This window comes from Fundulus heteroclitus, chromosome 4 (genome assembly GCF_011125445.2).
Source record: "Fundulus heteroclitus isolate FHET01 chromosome 4, MU-UCD_Fhet_4.1, whole genome shotgun sequence".
In the NCBI taxonomy this organism is placed as follows: domain Eukaryota; kingdom Metazoa; phylum Chordata; class Actinopteri; order Cyprinodontiformes; family Fundulidae; genus Fundulus; species Fundulus heteroclitus.
The window spans coordinates 3,886,470-3,903,464 of record NC_046364.1 but is presented as its reverse complement, the minus strand read 5'-3'; the positions used below and the strand labels follow the sequence as shown (position 1 = coordinate 3,903,464).

At 38.3% G+C, this 16,995-nt stretch overlaps 1 long non-coding RNA gene across 1 annotated transcript; it reads left to right on the top strand.

Moving 5' to 3' along the window:
- Positions 1-519: 519 nt before the first annotated feature.
- Positions 520-14,302, top strand: LOC118562794. Its single transcript, XR_004930804.1, has 2 exons — positions 520-563; positions 14,257-14,302. It is a non-coding gene; the product is annotated as an uncharacterized LOC118562794 (long non-coding RNA).
- The last annotated feature ends 2,693 nt before the right edge of the window (positions 14,303-16,995 follow it).

Here is a 16,995-nt window from a genome sequence, read left to right as displayed (position 1 = left end):
AAGTCAACACCGTCCTCTTCCTGTTGGTTCCTCTGTCCCGGAACAAATTAGACTCGTTAATAAATCATTGCTGGCTGGACGGGGACTCCGGCACACAAAGGGAGGACCTTCTTATTCGTTCCTGAACCGGAAATTGGTCCCGGCAGAGCGGGACGTTATCTGAAATGATTCATCGTGCAGGAATATCGCTTTCTGCTCACCTAAACATCAGACTAATGATATTTAATATTTTTTATAAACTGTCCAGATCTGAGTTGATGCTCGACAGACGACGGAGACCTTTGGAGGTATTTTGGACCCATTCTGACCTTTGCTGTGGAGATGCCATCAGTCAGTCAGTCCAAAACATTCTTCATACACATCATTGCACAAGTCAAAGCTGCTAATCAAGTTCATTCACAAAAAATCAGAAACTAGAGCAAATGTCTAAGACTTTCAATTCAATTCAATTTTATTTATATAGCTCCAATTAACACATGTCATCTCAAGGTTCTTTCCAAAGTCAGACTCCATCAGATCCTCCAGGTTGGTGAGAAAGTTTCCTCTCTAAGGAAACCCAGCAGGTTGCATCAAGTCTCTCCAAGCAGCATTCACTCCTCCTGAAAGAGCGTAGAGCCACAGTGGACAGTCGTCTGCATTGTTGATGGCTTCGCAGCAATCCCTCATACTGAGCATGCATGAAGCGACAGTGGAGAGGAAAACTCCCCTTTAACAGGGAGGAGAACCTCCAGCAGAACCAGACTTTAAGACTTTTGCTTGTATACAGCAATAAACACTGAAATTTCAGTTCAGCTTGTTGGCTTAAGCCTATTTTTTTTAGTGGCTTAATAATTTGCACATACTGAGAAACATGAGCATAATTCTAAGCTAAATAAACAATAAAAGCACTAACTACAGATGAATGGGAGTTAACTGCAGTAACGTGTTTGTATAAAGTTTTTTCGTAAATGTTTCTTTCCCCCGATTCAGTCATTAGAGTCACAATATCACAATAACTATTTGATATTTTGATATAATCAGATTGTTTCCCATCCACTGTATATAGATGGATGTACTGTATATACTTTATGTACCTTTTCCTCCTTTGTGCTCCTTCTGTTGCTTATAAGAACCGATATCACAAGTAAATCTCTCCATTGTGAGATCAATAAAGTTCTATCTTGTCTTATCTTATATAAACACAAAGGATGATGTCCTTTAAACTCTATAATAAACACTCAAAACTCTTAGTTACATTAGGGTTCTACTGTGTTTTAGCACTTTAAGATCCTCAAACGTCTGTTAAAGATGGTATTTAGGACAAAGACACCTGGATATATAATGCCCTACAACAGAAGTCTCAGTAACGACTAATGATGAGAAAGTTATATTGGAAGTGTCCAATAGTACTGTCTAATAATATAAAATAAACCACCAACAAACTTCTTCTGCTCAAATGGTCACGTTGAGCCACATCCAGAGTGCAACCATTGGTTTAGCAACTCATTATCGGGGCATTGGTGATACAAAAGTCATTATTCTCTGGACCGTGTAAACCTGATTAAAGCATTTCTGATCATTAAAGATTTTAAGCTGAAACAAAAAATAAGAAACATTTAATATTTAATATATATATATATATATATATATATATATATATATATATATATATATATATATATATATAGAGAGAGAGAGAGAGAGAGAGAGAGAGAGAGAGAGAGAGATAGATAGATAGATAGATAGATAGATAGATAGATAGATAGATAGATAGATAGATAGATAGATAGATAGATAGATAGATAGATAGATAGATAGATAGATAGATAGATAGATAGATAGATAGATAGATAGATAGATATACCCCAGGCATGTCCAATGTGCAGTCCGGGGGCCATTTTCGGCTCCTGGACTGATTTTGTGTGTTATTTGTATTTATGTATAACTAGTATAGACAGTTATAAACAGCGGAAATTGTTGGGTCCAACACAATGCATAGATTTTTTAATAACCACACTTTTTACATCTCATAGTAAATAGGACCACATCTATCTGAGGACTTTAAGTGAAATGCAACCGTTTGTACATAAAAAGCGATTTTTTTTTTTAAGAAATACTGGCCCAAATCCTTATACTGGTAGACCTAAAAGACTTTTTAACAGTTTTTTTTTTCATTGAGTCTAACATAATAAATAAACTGGGTGAAACTGGGAAACCTGAATAATTTGTTAAATTAAAATGATCATATTTTGTATAACAGGTAGTATAAAAAAAAAAATCCCAACATGATTTTTTTTGGTTACTTTTTTAGCATTTTTATCCATTTTTAGCCCTCGACTACTTTTGACTCACGTGCCGAAAATGTTGGACTCCCCTGAGAAATGTGTCACTAGCTGTGAAATCTATCAGTTGTTTTTCTTTTTCTGCAACTGGGACACGTTAATTTTAGGGGTAAAGGTTTTTCCTCCCTTTTATATTAGTTTCTATCTGAACCAGTGATCAACGTGTTTGAACAGCTTGGCTACCTTTGTGGTGCACGTCTCCACCCTCGATTGGATGATTGACAAACTGAAAAGAAACAGTCTGAAGAATTGCTGCTTTTGCTTTGGTTCTGCTCTATTTTTAGAAACATTTAGAGTTCTGACACCAGAAAGAAAGTGAGCAAGTAAAGAAAACCAGGGAGCTTAACTACTGAGGGACGTGTGGAGAAAGGAGAGTCAGGTGGAGATGAGGAACAGCTGGTACTTATATAGACAGAGGAGCAGAGGGGAAAAGTGTAATGAACAGAGAAAAAAGTCATGGAAGAAATCTAAATAATACAAAATGTACCAGGAAAGTAAGGCCAAGCAGGAGGAGCATTTAGAGGAGCGCATCCCCTGAAGCAGATGCCAGATTGTTCTCCCTCATCCAGAGGTAATCAGGTTGTTACGCTCTAGTCGGATGTTTCTCAGATTACCGCTTGTTTCCTCCTGTCACCATGTCCTCAGACCTCCCACTGGTCTTCAGTCCTTTGCCTCACCGTTTCCTCGAGACCATTGGCAACTCACATCTGGCTCACCTCTGTTCTCTCCCGGATCCTCTTGGACTACGTCAACAATAGAGCTCAGCTTATTCCGCTGATCATCATATTCTGTCAAACTTTTCTCCATGTTATGACCACCTATCAGCAATCTGCCCCTGATTATCTAATTAAACCTTCCTCAGTCGTTTGTAGGTGTTGCCTGCCCAATTCAAGCCACTATTACATTAACTTAGCTCATGTTTGCCTGTTATTAATATTTATTTGATGATCTGAACCATCTATGTGTGATTTAAAACAAAAACTGGAGAAATCTGTAAGGAGGCAGATATATTTACATGTCTATGCTGCAACATTGGGCCCTTCTGATAATTCCCAGGCAATAACCTAATCCTCTGCAACCTCCTTTAAAGAACACGCTGAATTATTACAAACCTGAAAAGCATAAAAATACTTTACCAGTCCGTGTTGAATAATAATATACATTATTTACCCCAGGCATGTCCAAAGTGCAGTCCGGGGGCCATTTCCGGCTCCTGGAGGAATTTTGTGTGTTATTTGTATTTATGTAAAACTATTACAGACAGTTATAAAAATGTTGGATACAACACAATGTATCGATTTTTTTTTTATAATCACACTTTTTACATAGTAAATAGCACCACATCTATCTGAGGACTTTAAGTGAAATGCAACCGTTTGTGCATAAAAAGCCATTTTCTAAGAAATACTGGCTCAAATCCTCATTCTGGTAGACCTAAAAGACTTTTTAGCAGTTTTTTTTTCATTGAGTCTAACATAATAAATAAACTGGGTGACCGTTTTTCAATAAAGCAAATGAGCAAAAAACATTTTTCACTTTTGATCGACAGTGATTTAACATCCTTTTCTTTAAGGAAATCTAAATAATTTATTAAATTAAAATGATCATATTTTGTATAACAGGTAAAAAAAAAATCCCAACATGATTTTTTTGGGTTACTTTTTTAGCATTTTTATCCATTCTTAGCCCTCGACTACTTTTGACTTGACAGTTTTGACTCACGTGCCGAAAAGGTTGGACTCCCCTGAGAAATGTGTCACTAGCTGTGAAATCTCTCAGTTGTTTTTCTTTTTCTGCAACTGGGACACGTTAATTTTAGGGGTAAAGGTTTTTCCTCCCTTTATATTAGTTTCTATCTGAACCAGTGATCAACGTGTTTGAACAGCTTGGCTACCTTTGTGGTGCACGTCTCCACCCTCGATTGGATGATTGACAAACTGAAAAGAAACAGTCTGAAGAATTGCTGCTTTTGCTTTGGTTCTGCTCTGTTTTTAGAAACATTTAGAGTCCTGACAGCAGAAGGAAACTGAGCTGCTTGTTAGAACAATTCAGCGTTCTAATGCCTGAAAACGAGACGCTGACGACGTCCCGCTCGACCCGTTCACCAAAAAGCCCCGAAGCTGAAGCGTTCAGCCGTCGCTAATTCAATCGTTCACCCTTATTTAGACATGTCTAAACGTTCATGTAAAAGGGCTTCGTCTGTCTTCAGTTTCCCCAGATCTGATCTACAAAGTCAAAATGCAGCAAAATCAGCTGAATGATTAAAACGTTTTTCTTCCATGGACTGTTGCCATTTTCGCCCCCAAACATGGCCGTACTCAACACATTTAACTAGCAGCCTGTTTTCTATGAGCCACTGTGACTCATTAAAAGCTTTTGGTGTTCAGAAAACCGTCTTTCTTTATGTGCCAATAACTCCGTCTAATGAAGCATTAGACGGATGAACTGTTCCAAGAACATTTCAGCGACGTCCTTTCATTAAATTTGTCCGCACACTGAGCCAATGAGACGGCAGTTTCCTCCTGTTTGATCACGTAACTCTGAGCTGCAAAGTTAGACGAGGACACGATGTGAATCTGTAAATAACTCCACCCTAGCTAAGATATTAGAGCTAACACACTCACGGTTTAAAGAAACAAACATCCCCTGCATGAGAAGAGACGCCTTACCGTCATGCTCCTCTGTGGCCAGGCTGTAAATTTGACCGTTTATCTTGTTTTCCCGAAAAGCAATACTTTCAGCAGACAGAGAGGCTTTTCTGCTAATTCCTCTGAGAATTACGTTGGATTCTTTCACAGATTGCATCGTCAGAAAAAAAAAAAAAAAAAGAAAAAGCTTTTGTGCTCCAGACTGGAACGGCCTTATCAGATGTTTGTGCATCATGATTTTAGGCAAGGCAAGGCAAGGCAAATTTATTTATATAGCACAATTCAGTACAGGGACAATGCAAAGTGCTTTACATGAATAAGATATAGCAAATTAAAACAGAATAAAAGCAAGTAGGAATGGGACTCCTGGCGGCTGAGCCTCGGCTCCTGAGGGTCTGCTGATCCCCAGAGACGCATCAGGAAGCCACCGCCATGGGCTTCCATTTCAGTACAAAGACAACGTAAAGTGCTTTACATAATTAAAACTTGGGAAAAATAAATACAGAATGAAAGCAAATTGTAATAAAATGTCGAAAAAAAAATTAAACATGGAAACTAAAAGGAAAAATCGGCGTCACAATCTGGACATTAGCAGATGACACAATAACTCATTTGCTGTAAAGGAGAAGGCGCTAAATTCAGTTTAAGTTAAGATAAAAAGTATTATTCATGAGATCGAGAAGGTAGACGGTTCTCATGTGTAAGGACATGTAATATTGGCAACTATACTAGGCAAGGCAAGGCAAGGCAAATTTATTTATATAGCACAATTCAGTACAGAGACAATGCAAAGTGCTTTACATGATTAAAATATAGGAATAAAAGCAAGTAGGGATAGAATGTAGAAACAAAAAAGAACATTAAAAACAGTAAAACTGGAACAGTCAAAGGCAATTTTAAACAAATGTGTTTTTAATCTCGATTTAAAGGAACTCAGGCTTTCAGCACTTTTACAGTTTTCTGGGAGTTTGTTCCAGATAAGTGGAGCATAGGAACTAAATGCTGCTTCTCCATGTCTGGTTCTGGTTCTGGTTCTGCAGAGCAGGCTGGAGCCAGAAGACCTGAGTGGTCTGGAGGGTTGATGCCCTGATAACAAGTCTGTGATGGATTTAGGTGCTAATTCAGGGATTTATAGACTAACAGAAGGATTTTAAAGTCTATTCTCTGAGATACAGGGAGCCAGTGTAATGCTAAAGCTCTTTAGCAAATGTGCATATTTAATTGCTCATTAGCGAGATCCTGGGCTTTTGGGAGTAGCTACTGCCACACAGCTTTTTTACCTCGTTCACATTTCTCCTAATCTTCTTTTTTTCTTCTATTTTTTGTTGATATTTAATGCCTGTATCGTTTAGACTTTTGAAGTAAATGGTTGAACCTAACGGAGGTTGTTGTTGTTTTTTTACCATCAAGTGGATTACAGAGGGGGAAAGAAGAGTGTCAGGCTTATGACTTTATTACTCAGGAAATCACAGCTTGTGTGAGATTTATTCATACCAGTTATTATTGGACTCATCGGAAGAAGAAGAATGAAACGTCGCCTGAACCGCCCATGTTGACGACCTCTATTTGCATCGTTATTTTGGCACTACCAATGTTGCTGAACTTTTATTATCCATATGAATAGCACATAACTCAACATTTACTGCATTTTTGCACATATTATGTTGCACTGCACCGTACTTTTCCATACAAATGCCCTTTTGCACCATTTATTTTGCACATAAACAATAGCTGAACACTATTCTGCACACCGTTTTGCAGTTTTTCTCCTACATTGTTACATTTTGATCACTGCTGCTCTTTATATTGTAATGTTGCCTTTTTCCACCTGCAATCTCATTACTCTGTCGTAAGCTGTATGCAACAAAATTTCATTCTGTATGCACTCTGTACATACAAAATGACAATAAAGTGGTCAAAGTAATAATAATAATAATAATAATACATTTTATTTATAATGCACTCTACATTTCAAATAAAATCTCAAAGTGCTACAATAGGGAGGTTTAAAAACAGTTCACAAAGTATAATAAAAACAAAAAAAAAAAGAATAAAACACAATAAAAGCCAAATTTAAACCATAAGTATTAAAAGGCTGCAAGTGCAGGATAAACAATGGTTCCATATGTACAGGACATGGGTTTTTACTGAATAAATATAGAGATGAATACTATTATAAACAGAATTTTACTGATAGAAATGTCCTATGAGTATAGTATATAGATAACTAGTATTGTGAACTAAATTTACAGCTGGATATGTACCGAATATAATATACAGGTGGATATTACTATGTTGTTATTTCAGCAGCGGAGTGATACAAGTCTAAGTCTATTGCAGATGCTGCTTCCAGGTGGTAGATGGGTGCGACTGGACAGTCTACAGCCACCAGGTGGCCATGAGTCCTGCAGCTTCTCTGGGTGGAACAACAGACTAGAAAGGGAAAACTGAACCATGGACCTGGGCTGAAGATCCTGTCACACTGTAGACGGAGTACGTTCCGTTTCTGCTCAGTCCGAAGACCTAACAGAGTCTGACGAGTGTAAAAAGATCCCCACCAATGGGGCACGACTGGTGGGTCAGGTTTGTCCTCTGGATATTGTTATGCTGCTGTGGTTGAGATGTTTCCTCAGCGACATATGGACTACCTGCGTAGAAAAAAGGCCGGGTTGACGGCGCCAATTTTTAAGAAGAGATACCAAACTCTTGATGGATCGCACTTCTCAGCCTCCTCGGGAACATTTAGTCTAAGATGTTGGAAAGTCTTCTGTTGAACAACAAATTGCTGCTGAATCTGCACAGCATTTGTTCATTAAAGGTATAAAAACAGAATAAAATCAGAATAGGTTCTTTGATGCGTCTGGACAAGACGTCTGATTTAGTGAACGCCAACATCTATCTTAGAGTTTAAGATTTTGTCCAAACCAAGCATTTTTTCCCAATTAAAGAGCTGAAAACCAGTGTTCCAGCTTTGTCACCCCCCCCCCCCCCCCCCACACACACACACACACACACTTTAAGGTCATCAAGACAATCCTGATGGGAGCAAATCATGTCAGGGCTTGGAATCACCATCTGTGGACATCTAATTTAATCACAAGCATCCTGCAGGCGTCTCAGTGCAGCTCCTCCTGAATATGCTCGCCTTTCTGGTCACGCAACAAATTAATTTCTACAGAAAATGTGATCCCATCGAAAATATGTTCCTGAAATCATTTTTCTTCAATGCTAAAATGGCAAACCTTACAACAAATTTACGTTTTACTGTTTCAGTTTTTTCTTGGCACAGCTAAAAAAGGCACAGAAAAAAAGAGTTTATTAGTTTCTTGACATTAGTTCTGAAAGTAAAAACCACATGTTTTGATATTTATCAGTTTTCTTGTTTAGAAAAAGGGTAATGCAGGGTGTTGAAAACATTAATCCGCATATCTTCATGTTCTAAATTTAGCTCCAGGGCTGAATGCACAAAGCTGAAAGCACAGGCAAACAGCTCGACTGTAGAAAAGTTTCTTTGTGGCTGGCTGGGGAAAAGAGTGTTTATCTTATTTCCCGAGCAGCAATACTTTTTCCCGACAGCGAGGATTTGTTATTGATTCTCCGGGGAATTACCGCTGATTCCGATGGAGATTGTAAACGTGGACAAGAGTGTTTCTCCCCACCCACGTCGACCTGCGGCGATTGCCTATCGGGAAGGACGTTTGTCTGTGTTTGATAATTCGACAGAATGACAGATGGCGATGTTGACAGAAGCAGGAAGAGGCTGACGGAGAGAAAGAGGCGCGGATGATTGAGAGAGTGATTGATGGAGACACAAAGCAGGAGACAAACGACGCAGTCTGGAATAGAGAGCGCTCTCTGAGAAGGATGTCGGCTGCAAAATGCTCGATTCATCAACGGCAGACGACGCTTCCGGCAGGCAGCCTGATTTATAGCGCCTGAACACCTGTAAACACGCCTGATCTGCTTTTGATTTTTACTTTGTGCCTGACGTGTTAAATAGTTATGACATCCTGGGTTTGCTGGTGTAACCGGGCTGAACTTGGCCGTCTGTTTGTTCAGCTCGGTCCAGATAGAAGTAGCCTTGTTTTCGTCTTTTCCTCTTTGTCCTAGTATAATACCTCCGCGTTGTGTTTTAGTGATGGCCAAGAGACGGAAGATGTGGAATGATGCATTTAATCTGCGTGGAACAGGATATGTACTGGTCACATATAGGCTCTTCACAGCAGCAACAGCACATCTACAAGGAACAGCATTAGCAATTAGCATCAAACTAGCTGTTATTTCCAAACATATTTAGTTTAGCACAGTGTTATAACAATAATAAAATGCACGTAGTACCTCATTTGCCATAAATACATTCAGCCAGGGATAATACAATTGACAATGGCTCATAATACACCATACTTTACCGCTGTGCTAACAGCGAAGAACTCACCTCGTGCCCGTCTCGCATATAATGGCAACGAGGTAGCTGTACACACTGTTCTTATCGTAGCCGACCACCAATAGAGGGCGCTGTTTCCCCATAATATAGTGAGCCGAATGAAAAATAATGACAAGTGGAAACATAACAAATTGGGACATTCTAAAACGCCTAACGTGAAAAAGCTTAATGTGAAAAAGCTTAACGTGGCTTAAGGTAGGAAAACAACGAGGAATCATCACCAAATTTTGCATGGCCATATCTTGTCATGAAGACTTAAGCCTGTCAAAAAAAATAAACCGAAACCCAACGATTATAGAAGATATCTCACATTAACGTTTTCTTCTTCATTGGCGCCTATGGTGAGAAAAAGGCTTAACGTGGTTAAATGTACCTAATCAACGATCAATGATCACCAAATTTATCTTTCATAGAAATTTGGTGATAAGCACATAAAACTGACAAAATGTCAAAACCAAAGTCCAATTATTATGGAAGTTATCTGACATTAAGCATTTCTGCTTTCATATAGCCAGCCTCTATGCCATAATAATTGATCTTTGGGTTCGATTTCTTGACAGTTTTAAGCAATATATGAGAGAAATTTGGTGATCACTGAGCGTTGTTTAAGTACATTGAATCACGTTAAGCCTTTTTCTTTTAATATAAGCCTCAATGAAGCAGCAACGCTTAATGTCAGATAACTTCCATAATAATTGGACTTTGGGTTTGACATTTTGTCAGTTTTATGTGCTTATTAGGAGCAATATGAAAGAGAAATTTGGTGATCATTGATCATTGATTAAGTACATTAAACCACGTTAAGCCTTTTTCTCGCCATAGGCACTAATGAAGAAGAAAACGTTAATGTGAGATATCTTCTATAATCATTAGGTTTCGGTTTATTTTTTTAGACAGGCTTAAGTCTTCATGACAAGATATGGCCATGCGAAATTTGGTGATGATTCCTCGTTGTTTTCCTACCTTAAGCCACGTTAAGCTTTTTCACATTAAGTGTTTTAGAATGTCCCATTGCATGACACAATTGTGTTTTAAGATCAAGTCCGGCGGTCCTTCTAATTTCCTAAACTCTTACAGAAAATGATTTGTACCTTAGTCTTTGTTACCAAAGAGATAAAATCTCTCTGTGCACACCAATATTCAAATGCTCAGCTAAACAAATCCCCCATATTTATCCAAAGAAGGACAAAAGATGTCAGATTGTCTTAAGACCAGCACAGGCTGCTAATGTGAAATACTAGGCAAAGAAATAATCCTTATAAACCAAAACTAAAATAGAAAGTGTTTTTTTTAACAAAATCTAGCACTGCTAACACAGTTACAGTGAAATATAAAGGCATGCATTAAATTAACTAATCTGCTGTATTTTTTGTAAATTATGTTAAAACATATCTCGTCCCAAAAGCTTTTTCCAAAAGGCCAGGCAACATTTGCGGCTCTGAACGAGTTTAATTCAAGTGGACTGTAGGAAAAATGGCTCTTTGGACTAAAGTTTGCAGGACCCTGGTCTAGTCTCATCACCTGGGGCCTGTTGCTAGGATTTCACCATCAACACCAACTGATTTCACAGATCTTCCTGCCTTGTCTGCCTGTCAAAAGGTTTTATTAATAAATATTTTAAGCTCCACACAATTTCTGGCTCCAATATCAGGTTCTCTGTGTGTTAAGTTTATAACGATTAACACTATGAAGTGTGGGAAAATGAAATTTGGCACGAAGGGTGCGCTCATTTTTCAAACTGTTCAAAGTTGTTTGTGCTGACATGTATTTCGTGCTATTTACTTTGTGAATTAGGAGATGCTGAGACAGGAGGGGCAGTGATCACAACAGATGGGCAAATAAATTGAATTAATATAAAAAATGCTGCTACGTGGACCATTTTATCTTGGGGACTTTCAATGCATGAACATAAAAAGAAATAACGGCCGGGCTAAACTGCGTAGGATTAGAGAAATAAATGTAATGTCTGAAGCACACTTGAGCGCTGATTAATTTCATTGTAGAACAAAATGTCAAGCTGTATGCGATTCTTCAAAGGAGCTGACTCATCATCAGCATACATATTAAATACCAATAAGGTTTATTAGATTCAAGCAGCGGACGCGTCGGGTTCAGAGGAACTGCTGCTCACCTCTAAAGACTTTCCTAAAGAACTACGTTGCTCATGTCGAGTCTTGCTGTCGATGTCGTTCAGAACATCTGTGAGTGAAATCAGCAGGTTCATAAAGTAGAAGTTAACAGTTTATTTCATCAGGATCATAAAAGACCTGCGTGCACCTTTATTTCTGTCTCTGCGTGTGGAGATATCCAACATGTGACCTTTAGAATTATGACCTCATTTCAGATCTGGCGGTCCTGAAGACTTATCATTTTGCTTCTCTAAGCCTGAAACTTGCCTGAAAGCTGTCTGAGTTTCTTCCCTCTACGTCACTGAAGCCATGTTGTTCTCTGCTCTGAGTTTAACCTGTTTTTCTGAGACAGAAGCCATTCTGTTTTATTGTTTCGATGTTGTTTCTCCACAGTCTGCCAGCTGATATCAAGTCAGGCTGAAAAAAATCAAAGAGTAAAATTTTATTCTATCTATCTTAAGTCAAACACGTGTGTTTTTTTTTTTTTTTTTTTGTCTCTGCTCTGCCTTCTATAACCCCCAGATGAGAGTTCACACTGAGCCTGGTTCTGGTTCTGCTGGAGGTTTTCCTCCCTGTTAAAGGGGAGTTTTCCTCTCCACTGTCGCTTCATGCATGCTCAGTATGAGGGATTGCTGCAAAGCCATCAACAATGCAGACGACTGTCCACTGTGGCTCTACGCTCTTTCAGGAGGAGTGAATGCTGCTTGGAGACTTGATGCAGCCTGCTGGGTTTCCTTAGAGAGGAAACTTTCTGATCCAATATGTATAATCTGATTTATTTTATTTATTTATTTATTTGAATAGGGACAAAGCACATTAATGAACATCAGTCTATAAACAAATGTAAATATGCCGGATTATAGCCTCAAAGCTAATTTTCATCCGTAGTCTCTAGGCAGGCAAATACATAAGAAAGAACATATAATATACAATATAAGCATCACAAGGAAAATGTTAAATTTTCCTTGTGAAAATGTTAAATATGTCCAATCTTATTGAATTCAACTTTGTAAAGAGTCTTAAAATGACATGTTTCATGAATTGGTACTATATAAATCTCAATCGATATAAACAAACCTTTTCCTACTTTAGGCTTGATTAATTAATCCATGCAGTCAAACCTCGTTTCCTTACATGAACAGAAAAGTGTGGTATTTATAGTTCCAGATAGAAGTCTACATACTTCCTCCAAATGCATGAATATCAGTCAAATTTGGGACTTCTAATGAGTTGCTTGAAGAAAACAACAGTTTTCTGCACAACGTTGGATTTATTGTGGATTTTCTCTAATCCATAAAGGATTGAAAGTAAGGCATAGTGGGTTAAGTATAAAATATGCCCGCATCACACATGGTTTTTGTAGCCATCAATAAACCTGTGGCATCAACCTGGATATTCGACCTCTCTTCTGACCCGACTTTTAAGCACCATCCACAAATCTGGAGAGTTGGGAGAGACGACGGGAGATTAGAAGCCTAAAGTTTCCAGATTTTGCAGGAATAAATGTGAAGATTCAGCTGTGGTCAAGTTCTGTCATTGTACAAAACTGTCATACACAGTTTAAAGAAAACTGCTCCAAAACCAGAACCACCAACGCTCCAGCCTATCAGAAATAGAATAGAAATAGAATAGAAATATCTCCATTGTTCCACAATGGGGGAAATTCAGGCGTGACAGTGGCAAAACCACGCAGACAGGAGGATACTAGATTAACTAATATGAATTTTAAAAAAGCTCATTTAAAGTTAAGATGTAAAGCAGAAGAGAATAAACTTATCAAAAAGGAAAAAATATTATGCAATTATTAATAGATAATAAAGCATATTCAGGTAAAAATGCATACGCTGTGTGAAAAACGCAATAAACGAAAGACAGCAGCCAATTTACAGAGTGACGTAAAACTGTGAAATATGTATGATTGCACAAGAAGACAAGAAGAGAGGCTAAAGCATGTGAAAATGGAAATTAGCATCTGCAAGACTGTAAATGATTCATGATCGGTTCAGAACCCGTGCAGCCATTAGCATGATGTCAACAGTTATTGAGTCTGTTGTGAGCAGCAGAGATTATAAAGTCTAACAGCAGCTGGGAGGAAGGACTGCGAGAAGCGCTCCTTCATCCTTTTTCAGTGACAGCGTTTCAGTCTGAGTTTGGTGTATATAATGTAGAAAAAACATGATGTCCAACAGGAAACATCAGTTTGTCCTCAGAGTTGATTAAAAACAGACATAAATACTGTTAACCTGCACTACTGTTTAATAATTTATACATTAAGGGTTAAATTGACATGAATTAATGTAAGAATACCTAACTGAAATTACACATTTCCTGAACTGCAGCAGTTACCATTTCTGACAGAAAAGTGTTGCATACGATTTAAACACGCAAACCTTTCATTCAGAATGTAAAATGTAATTTTTTATATTTTGAACAGATCAAACGTTTGGTAGAACCTGCCAGTAAAACAAAAAAACTCGAATTAATAAACACAGAGAAGCAGAATGAGTTTGTATTTTTTAACACTGGTGCCCCCTAGTGGTTCATCCACAGATCCACTTCATCGCCTGCCATCTTTCTACTTTTCTACATTTCCATTAAAATCAGCTCGGTTTATTTATGCAGCGCCGATTCACAACACGTCACCTCTTTACAAAGTTGATTCTACTGAATCATCCAGCTTGATTAAAAGTTTCCTCTCTAAGGAAAGCGAGCAGGTTGCATCAAATCTCTCCAAGCAGCCTTCACTCCTCCTGAAAGAGCGTAGAGCCACAGTGGACAGTCGTCTGCATTGTTGATGGCTTTGCAGCAATCCCTCATACTGAGCATGCATCAAGCGACAGTGGAGAGGAAAACTCCCCTTTAACAGGGAGGAGAACCTCCAGCAGAACCAGAACCAGGCTCAGTGTGAACGCTCATCTGCCTCCACCCACTGGGGCTTAGAGAAGACAGAGCAGAGACACAGAAAGCACAGAAGCTCACATTGACCCAGGAGTACTTTCTATGTTAGAGAAGACAGAGCAGAGACACAGAAAGCACAGAAGCTCACATTGACCCAGGAGTACTTTCTATGTTAGATGGTAATAGAGGATGATCTGCCTCCCCTGATGGTGGGTTCCTAGGACTTCTTATAACAGCACCTTTCTGCGTACCACTCTTCCATATTCACACGCTCACTGGTTAGGCATCTTTTGAAGGCAATTGGTTGCACTTGCAGAGGAAAGGGGGCTGAATAGCACTCTTTTTGGGTTTTTATCAGTAAAAGACGCTGGAATCCACGTATGTTTGTCCTTCCATTTTACATCTTGGCACTGGTCTGACACACAAGTCTGCAGCAGAAGGCAAGATGGTGCAAATCTGCCGCCAGGTTGCAGATAATACGAGCCATTAGGAATGTAATAAGGAGCTACTCTTTGAAGTACAAATGTGCACCAAGATAACAACGTAGGAAGTGAGAAGCAGATCACATCGTGTCCGCAGTGACGGATGAAACACGAAGCGTGCAGCTCGAGTTCGGTCAGCTGTGCTGATGAGGCCCGAAGCCGTCCTGCTTATATAAACAGCCGTTCTGCCGGAGGAGGATATCATGCATAAATGCCACAAGATTACTGGCTGCGGCTTTTGATGCTAACATCTAGAATCGTGTTTAATGAGGAGCTGAGTCACGGTTCTGAGGTGAACGAAATGTCACGTTAGCTCTAACAAGAGGCAATTAGTGGCCTCATTCAACGACGCGCTCCAAATATAAAAACAGAGCACGGGATAAACACAGTGGTCATATAAACACCACTGTGTTTATGTGACGATGCAGCGCAGCAATATCATAAGGTGGACAGAAAATCTCAACATGGAAATCATAAATCTTTATGCTTTATTTCCCTCATTTGTTTTATAACCACCAGAAACCAGCTTAAAAGCAAAGAGCTGTGAACTGACTGGCTTTTAAAATAAAACAACCCGGATGTAACGGTCCTGTGTGGATGGGAGCTGCTCCAGATGGTGGGTTTGGAGAATTTGATCAGGCAGTATCCAGAGCATCCTACAGTCAAAGCAAAGGGTTGAAGGATTTTACTAAATAAAGTCAAATATATTCATCTCTCATAGGAGACTTAAAAGTAAACCAAATGCAATTAGGTTGTCAGATTTCTCATTTTTAATACAGAAAATTAACGAACACTGCATCTTAACTGTTTTCTTTTTCTTTTTTTTTGTTGAGTCAGGAAACATTCATAAATAATAAAACTTATTACCTTAAATCTTTAAAACAATTGGTGTTTTTGACTCATTTAGCATCCTATGTGCTTTAGGGCTTTTCTCTCACCAAATAAACTTTTATTTGTTGGTTTTCTCATGTAGAATTTTATTAGTTATTCATTAAATACAGATTGTCTTATGTTACTTTTACCTGAATGACACCAACCTTCACACATACAATGTGTAGAACATTTTCAGGCTTCAAAAGCCAATGCTTTATTTAAAAAAAAAATCTTCATTCATTAAATATTTCTGTGAAAACTTGTCACAAAATATTCAATCGTCTAAAACAAATACCAGCTAAATGTTATATTAGTTAATATAAGAAGCCGATCTGATGTTTTCCTAATCAAACAATTTAGTAAATCCTTATTCTGAAGGCTGACTGCAAAAATAAAATGCTTCACTGTAATTTGAGTTTTTAAAACCTAATTTCTTTCAATCTGCTTTGAAGAAAAGCTCATTTTCTCAGCGTTTTCTTTTCTGGTTTGATAAACCGCTAGCTTTGCTCTCTCCTTTTGTCCCCTTTTATGTTGGCCTGAGACTAAATTTTGTGTAAGAAAATCACAAGTTTTCCCAACTTTTTTTTTTTTTTAAACTAATAAAAATCAGAAAGTTTAATCCTTAATCCTTTAATCTGACGTCTTCAAATAAAATCCAGTGCAACGGATTACCTTTAGCGTCATGAAGACCAAAGAACCCAGCAGACGGATCAGGGAGAAAGTTCTGGTTCTGTTTAAAGGAGGATCAGGTTCTGCAGATTTGGTCAGACGGAACCAAAACTTTACTTTTTTCTCGTTTTAACACAAAACACCCGTGTTGTTCTCAGGAGAGCAAGAGCCTTTAGAATATTTCCTGTTCCCTAGTTTTACCTTACAGCGGGTTATTGTGCAGATCAGAGGCAAAAATTAGAAAACTTCACTACAATCTTTAAAAGATGTTGCAATAAATGAGCAATAAGACCAGTAAAGCTCAGAAAAACAACATTCATGACATCTGAACTGTTCAAATTTACCAACACAGCCAAATATCTTGTTTAGCACACAAAATAAACTCTTACCTGAAAACACCCAGAAGCCTTTGCTTAAAGAGAAAGGACTTTATGACCAAAGGGACAAAATGTCTGAATTCAGAGCAATAGCAGAAGTTTTATGTCGGTATGAAGCTGTGGAACGGTTTAAATGTGGCAATATTCAGACATA